Genomic DNA, 7338 nt, shown 5'->3' on the forward strand with positions numbered 1-7338 from the left:
ATCTGGGCATCATTAACCTTCTTTGCACTTTTTCAATGCTTTCTTTTTGTTTTCTGTGAACCATTAACGCATCCAGATTATCTCCAATAAAGCATAGAGCATAACAGCTATTCATTGTTAATCACTACTTTTCCGTACCTTTTCTTTGACCTGAACTGTACATGAGTGCTTAGTTTCTATGTCTAAATCTTTCACTTGGGGTCTAAAAATTCTGACCTATCAATGATCCATTATTGTATCATGCTATTGCCCTTTAGAAGAATTATTAGAAATTTGAAAAATGGATACATAGAATTAAGTAACTAGGCAAAAAATGGAAGCTAATTTTACTTCCTAAAGATAATTAAGCATTAGTGTATTCATACATGAATATTCATCCATGGGCAATTATCGCTCAAGTGAAATATCTGAATGTAAATCTTCAGTTTTCACAAAACTTTCAGAGTGAATTTGATGAATAGTTTTTCTGTTTATAATATGTGAAGAAAACTGTATGTGTGATTGGTAGTGTAAATGTAGCTAACTACTAGAGTTGGGTAGGCCATGGATCCTAGAGGAGAACAGTACTATCATTTCCTTAAACCAATGTGATTTTAATATGTTTTTTATACTTGTCTTTAAACTGACAGATAATTGTAGCTCTCACCCTTCTCAATGATACATTTATGCAACAGACAGAAGATACAACAACAATCCAACTGATTAAAATGCAAATAATAAAGGACAGTAGACCATCCATCCTGATTGGTATATCTTTAATGAAACTCACACTCCAAAGGCCCAGGGAACATCATTGAACAGAAGCCAGAAGAGAAGGAATCCTAATGCATGATAGTGTCTTCTGCATATCATATGAAAGCCATACCTCCAAAATCTCAACAATATTGTTGTCTAAATAAGACCTGAATAATTACAATACAAGATAGCATGACAACAGGTTTGACTGGGAACACTTCACAAGTCCCTTCACCCAGATGAATAACTGCAAAAATTATTCGGTGTATTTGTTGCTGATGGCAGAATCAGTGCTCTTCAGGGACAGAAACTGATGGGTTATTCAATCCCAACTGGTCAGACCTAAGCACATGCACATAAGGAACACTACATGGACTCAGAGGAAATGTGTGCATGTGTGTGTAATGTATAACAACAATAATTGTAAAAGAAGGAGTCAAGACTTAAGAAGGAGGGGAACAGATAGTGGGGTAGAAATGTTGTAAAAACAATACTAGTATATAAAACGCTCATGATAAATAAATAAACAGTTCAAAATTCTTCAAAAATATCTTATTCATTATCAAAAATATCCAATAAATTCTCCAAAATTAAAGAGATTAAAAAATAGAAAACATAGGAACGTTACACATTTTTCTGTAATACATAGTTTAGAGGATTCATTTCAAACTCTACAAGGCTGCATACATTTTATATCAATATTGATAGTATATACAAACTATAAATTATGAATTGTTAAAATTTGATATATACTATTATAGATTAAAATGAAATACATTATATGGAGATATGTTTAAGCCACTTTCTGTAAAAAAAAGTTTACTTATTGATCATGTATTTTAACATGAAAAAATAATAGAAAGTATCACGTACTGGTATTAGACTTGCTATAGCAGGACAGAATAAGAATTTGTTGATAATCCTTTTGTTCTGAAAACAGAGAGAGGAAGAAGATCTCAGATTTATCTAAATTGTGAGGTACCTGTTATTTATAGTATTTTCTTAAAATAATTGTGGATCTCCAAAATAATATATCAAAAAATAAAATTCTTTTAAAGAAACATTTTTTATTCAAAATTATTTTAAAGGTGTATTTTATTTTTTATGTACGTCTATGTCTACAAGGGTTTTTGTGAATATACTTGAAAAATCCAGAAGATATCCATATCTGAATCAGCCAGTAAGATATCATCCATACAATATTAATTATGAATTGAGGGAACTGTTTATTAATTATTTCTAATGGCAGTTGTACAAAACATTGTCACAAGGTGGGGACGCTTAACATCCCTTCTGGAAGAATTTTTAATGGTATCTTTTAACAGGCTGGGAATAATTAAAAGTAGGCACTGTGAAGACAAATTTTTCTCCTGTTCTTGTAAAGGTATAGTAAAAAAGCAGTCTTTAAAACCAATCACTATATTAGATTGTCTTTTAGGTAATAAAGAAGGCAATGGAATTCCAGGTTGTAAAGAGTCCATTGACTGAATCACCTTATTTATAGCTCCATTTGTTTCCATACTCCATTTTTTAAATTTCTTTTTAATAACAAATAAAGGAGGATTTCAAGGACTGGTCACTTCTTAATATACTGCTGCCAAATATAGTTTATAAATAAGCCTGTATCATTCTATGTCTAATAAAGACTCAGGAGTCAGATGTTTGGGTGAAAACCTTCTAGCTCAGAGAGTCTGAGAAGCAACCTGTTTACTTCCCTTTTTGGCTGAAGACCCAGCAAGAAAGGATGTCTCCAGTTTTCCCAAACCCAAAAGACCATGAAACTCCAAGTCCATCCCTATTCCTTCCCATGCATTGTTGTATGGAGCTGCGGGTCTCTTCCCACAGACCGGCTTCTGGCCACTTGGCTAGCTTATACCCCGAAATAACAACACACAAATTGTATTCATTTAAACACTTTCTGGCCCATTATATCTAGCCTCTTCTAGGCTAATTCTCTTAGGAAAAAATGTTTCAGAAATCAAAGACAATTTAGCCTTATGGGCGAATACAAATTACTCCTGAAAAAAAGTAAAAAGAGAAGATTCTATTAATTACCTAGGATATAAGACAGGTTTACAGAAAATTCAACCACAGAATGTACAAATCAAGAGAGATCAATTATCAACTCAACGATTCTCAAAAATTCCTGGGAGATATTAACTGGCTATAATCCACAACTTGACTAACTACTCAAGAACTAAGTTATTTAGTTCAAACCCTACAAGATAATAAAGACGTAGATAGTCCAAAAAAAAAAAAAACAATCATTTGAAGAAGAGAGAAAATTAACTCTGGTAGAAAAAAATTACAGGATGCACAATAGGATTGCTTGAATCCAGAGCTTGACTGAATCCTAGTAATTATACCTTCTACTTATTCTCCTACAGAAATTCTTATCTGGAGAGAAAACAATATCTTAGAATGAATATTTTTAGCACACAAACAGAGTAAAATAATCAAAGACCTATGTAGAAAAGGTTTTTGAATTGATTTTGTAAGAAAAGTTGAAACTTTATCAATTGTTGCTTTGCTAAATTGTTCTATTACCAATAAAGCTCAAGAATAAGAAAAAAAGAAAAAGAAAAATCCAGAAGAGGGCATAGGGTTCTCTAGAGCTGGCCTTTGGAGGTTGTGAGGCACCACATGTAAGTCTGGTAAGCAGTGGTTGAAGAGTACTGGGTTTTCTTCCATAGGATCCAGGTTCTAATCACTCACCCACCTCTCCAGCCCCTGTAATGACAATTTTTCCAATAATTCTCAGCACTCATACCATACTAATTTTTTTTCTTTTTGTTTTTTTAAGACAGGGTATCTCTGTGTCACAGCCTGGCTTTCCTAGACCTACCTCTTGCAATACTATGATACTGTTTGGTGCACTAGAGCTGACCTACATTAACATTAGGGAGATATTTCCTATATTCATCTATTTACTATTTTAACCCTAACTCTAACCCTGTTTACTTTATCCAGATAGGTCTTCACGATTGGTGGATGCTTAGTTGAGAACATTAAAAGAATCTCTGAATCTAAGATGTGAATATGTCTTGTAATTATTTCCCAATAATGTATATTAACTTAACATTATAGAAAATGGCTTAGATAACAATATCAACAAAGATGATTTATGGTAATTGAAGTGAAATATACTTATTTTCAGGTCTGCTCCCTCCCTACTTATCTGACCCTATGACTGTTCTCCTATGTAGCAATAATTCCTTTTTCAGTTTTTGCAAAAATAAAAATAGGGTTACTTCAAATTCACATATTTAATATTTAATCTTAAAAGCAATTCCCTTTAAAATGTATTATTTTCCACTAATTTCTTCTAGCACTCATAATTTTTGAAAAACACATAAATATTGGATACATGAATGAATATTGGATTGAAGACATGCTTCTGCATAGGGCACAAAGATCATATTTAATAAATATTACTTCCTTTTACTTTCTTCAGATTGGTGCCAAATTTTAGGTGTCAACCATACAATTAGTCTATTTAGACTAGAACTGAACTTGTCCAAGCTTACTTGCTAAAAATGTTACAGTTATTTGTTTTTTTCATAGAGAATTATATTTTGACCAACCAAGATTGCGTCGCTTCAAAAAATGTGTCCATTCCATCACTCACTCTTTTAGTCTGAGGAACGCACCTTATGATCTGAATCAATACAAGCAGATTTAAAAACTCAAATTAAAGAAATAGAAGATTATGGTGAAAATCTTCACTGTCTGTGTGTATTCATCTACTTTCTTTTGATTAAATTTACATCATATTTTAAGTAAAAGAGTTTTAACTAATCACTTCTTATAAGACATCTGTAAATTTAATATGGTTCAGAAAATGAATTATTCCATATTCTATATGTGACAGAAGTATATTATATAACTTGATATTAGTGGAAATATTCAGAAAATGTAGGAGAAGACGTTATAAAGATGGACAGTTGATAAAACATTCTAAACTGAGAAAAAGGTTTAAATATGTGAATTTTAAGGACAAGAAATATCTTGGGAGAATAGGGAAAATGAGAAGTATTAAATGACAAGATAATAAGGTGAGATTAAAGAGTAAAATTAGTAGTGACAGAAATAGAAAATAATAAAGGATTTGAAAATGTGAAAAGATTAAACAATTATTAAAGTGTCAAAAATAATCGAATAGGGTGGTTCAGTATGCTGAATATTGTCTTAATTCCCAAAGAGAATTACCAGCAATTGTTCTGTTTATCTTCATAAAGGTTTTTAAATACCAAATTCATTTAAGACTTAAATGCATTAATTTTCTTCCTTTTTTGCACATATTTCAGAAAAAAAGAATATCTGCATAGTTAATCCTTTGAAAGCCAATTTAAGAGAATTTCCTTTGTGACTATGTGAAGGTTTGAAATGCCATATGAATATGAAACAATAAAGCCATTGTTGCCTGTGAAAGATAGGGTATAATTACTTTTTACTTCATTTGTAAAATTGGTAATAAGTTATAATAGAAAATGCAGTACAACATAAATCTCAGAGAATAATTCAAAGTTGATGACCAACAATAAAAAGTTGCAATGAGGATCTCTATATAAATTGGAAATTTATAAATATAATAAACATGAGTAGATGCTTCTGGATATGCATTATTGGCATAAAGTAAACCCATTTTAACATAAAATTAATGATCAGAATATAAAGGAAAATTCTAATAAATCATGTCCTTGGTATAGACACAGAGTTCTATATATTTCAATTCACCTGAATATCTAATTACAGAAAGCTCATTCTAATAGACAAGCAGTCTCTCATGAATAATGAACAGTAAGGCGATTTTGATTTTGTAATAGGAAATATATTCTTAATCTTATTTGAATTAAAATAGCATGATAATTTTTAAATATATTGATATATTTTAGATCTATTCACCAGGTTTGTATTTCTTTTAAATTATTATGTATATGATTATTTATTTAAATAATTACCATTAATTAAGATAATATACAATGCTAAGTCAAAATTAATGTATTTATATCTTTAATACTATTTTAAATGTTTTGATTCGTTTGATACCTTCTATAGGATACATTTGCACTAATCAAATATAATCACATGCTCTAATTTTTTAGATTATATAAGCAATAAATTAAAATATTTCTTATTTTAGGAGCTAACAAGAAACTGTAAGGTGACCTAATATGGCCCAGTAAGTAGTATAAAATGTATAATATGAGCACATTAAAAGAATATATTTCTTTATGATGTTTAGAGCAGATCTTTTCCAATTGATTTTCTGTACTTTCATTGTTCCTCTTCCATATAAACTTGGCTTCCTTCAACTGATTTGCCAGTGACATACTTTGTTGCCCATGCTTCCTCCTATAGTGCCATGAAGTTTTCTGTCTTTTTTTTTCTTTTTCAGGGAGGGCGTTGAGTAAAATAGGTCAAGTAGTCCAGATTTTTCATGCCTAAACATTCAAAGCAGACGACAAAATCTAGAGGAATCTAGAAGACACCTGCTGCCCTTTAACATTAGATAACCACTGACATCAGAGTTAAACTTTCTTAAAGGATACAAATAAATGCCAAAGGCAAAACTATCATAATCTTTTATTAAACAATAATAGCCCACAGTCACTTTTAAATGTTTATCTCACCAAACTTTCAGATGTACTTCTGAAATTAGTCATATCTGTTAAATGTTCATTGTTTTACAAAGCACTTTGTTCAAAATCTCCTTAATATTAGTACCAACCCATTGAGCTCCTAGCCAAAGCCTGGTATTCTTCTGCACTCTTGTTGCTGTGTGTGATCACATGACTCTATACTGCCCATTTAGTCCTAAGTACAAAGACTTTTTGCAATTTCCAGGGAGCATTACCCTCATTAGGGAGTATTCTTTAAATGGTGCAGCTATTTCTATTTCTGCTTTTATTTATTTGGCAACCTGATGTAAAAGTGTAAGAGAAAAAAAGAGAATAATTAGTGTACTGTAGGAATATAAAGTTGAGAGGAGATGAAGATTGAGCCCCTTAGCAAAGCATTTCTTCAATGATTTAGGATGAGAAAAACAAACTTGTAATTTGTGCAGATGACTATTATTTTCAATTATCTCTATGAAATTTGACAAATTCCTATCCATTACTAAGTATGAAGCCTATTTTTCTAAACATATTTTGTATCAGGTGAAAACATTAATTCAAGCATTTTATTTAAGTATTTTCTTTACTAATTTTATAACACAGAGGGCTAATAATTCAAAAGGTCAATGGAGAAGGATATGCTGGGCTTACACAAAGTTCTGTTAATCTTTTATTGATCTAAGAGCAATATTGTATATTCAAGATTTTGTAACATGTAAAATATAACATGCAAATGTTTCAGAGTCCTGATGATAATGCTATTCTCAAAATAAACTATATGTTTTGACTATAATCTAGAAAACATAATCTCAGAATAAATTTTCTATATTTAAATTGAAAGAATATAGAGGTTCATACAATGGTTCAAATACAATAGAACTTTTTTATTTTATGGCGCACGCCTTTAATCCCAGCACATGGGAGGCAGAGGCAGGCGGATCTCTGTGATTTCGAGACCAGCCTGGTCTACAAGAGCTAGTTTCAG

The sequence above is a fragment of the Microtus ochrogaster genome, unplaced genomic scaffold (genome assembly GCF_000317375.1).
Source record: "Microtus ochrogaster isolate Prairie Vole_2 unplaced genomic scaffold, MicOch1.0 UNK150, whole genome shotgun sequence".
Lineage (NCBI taxonomy): Eukaryota > Metazoa > Chordata > Mammalia > Rodentia > Cricetidae > Microtus > Microtus ochrogaster.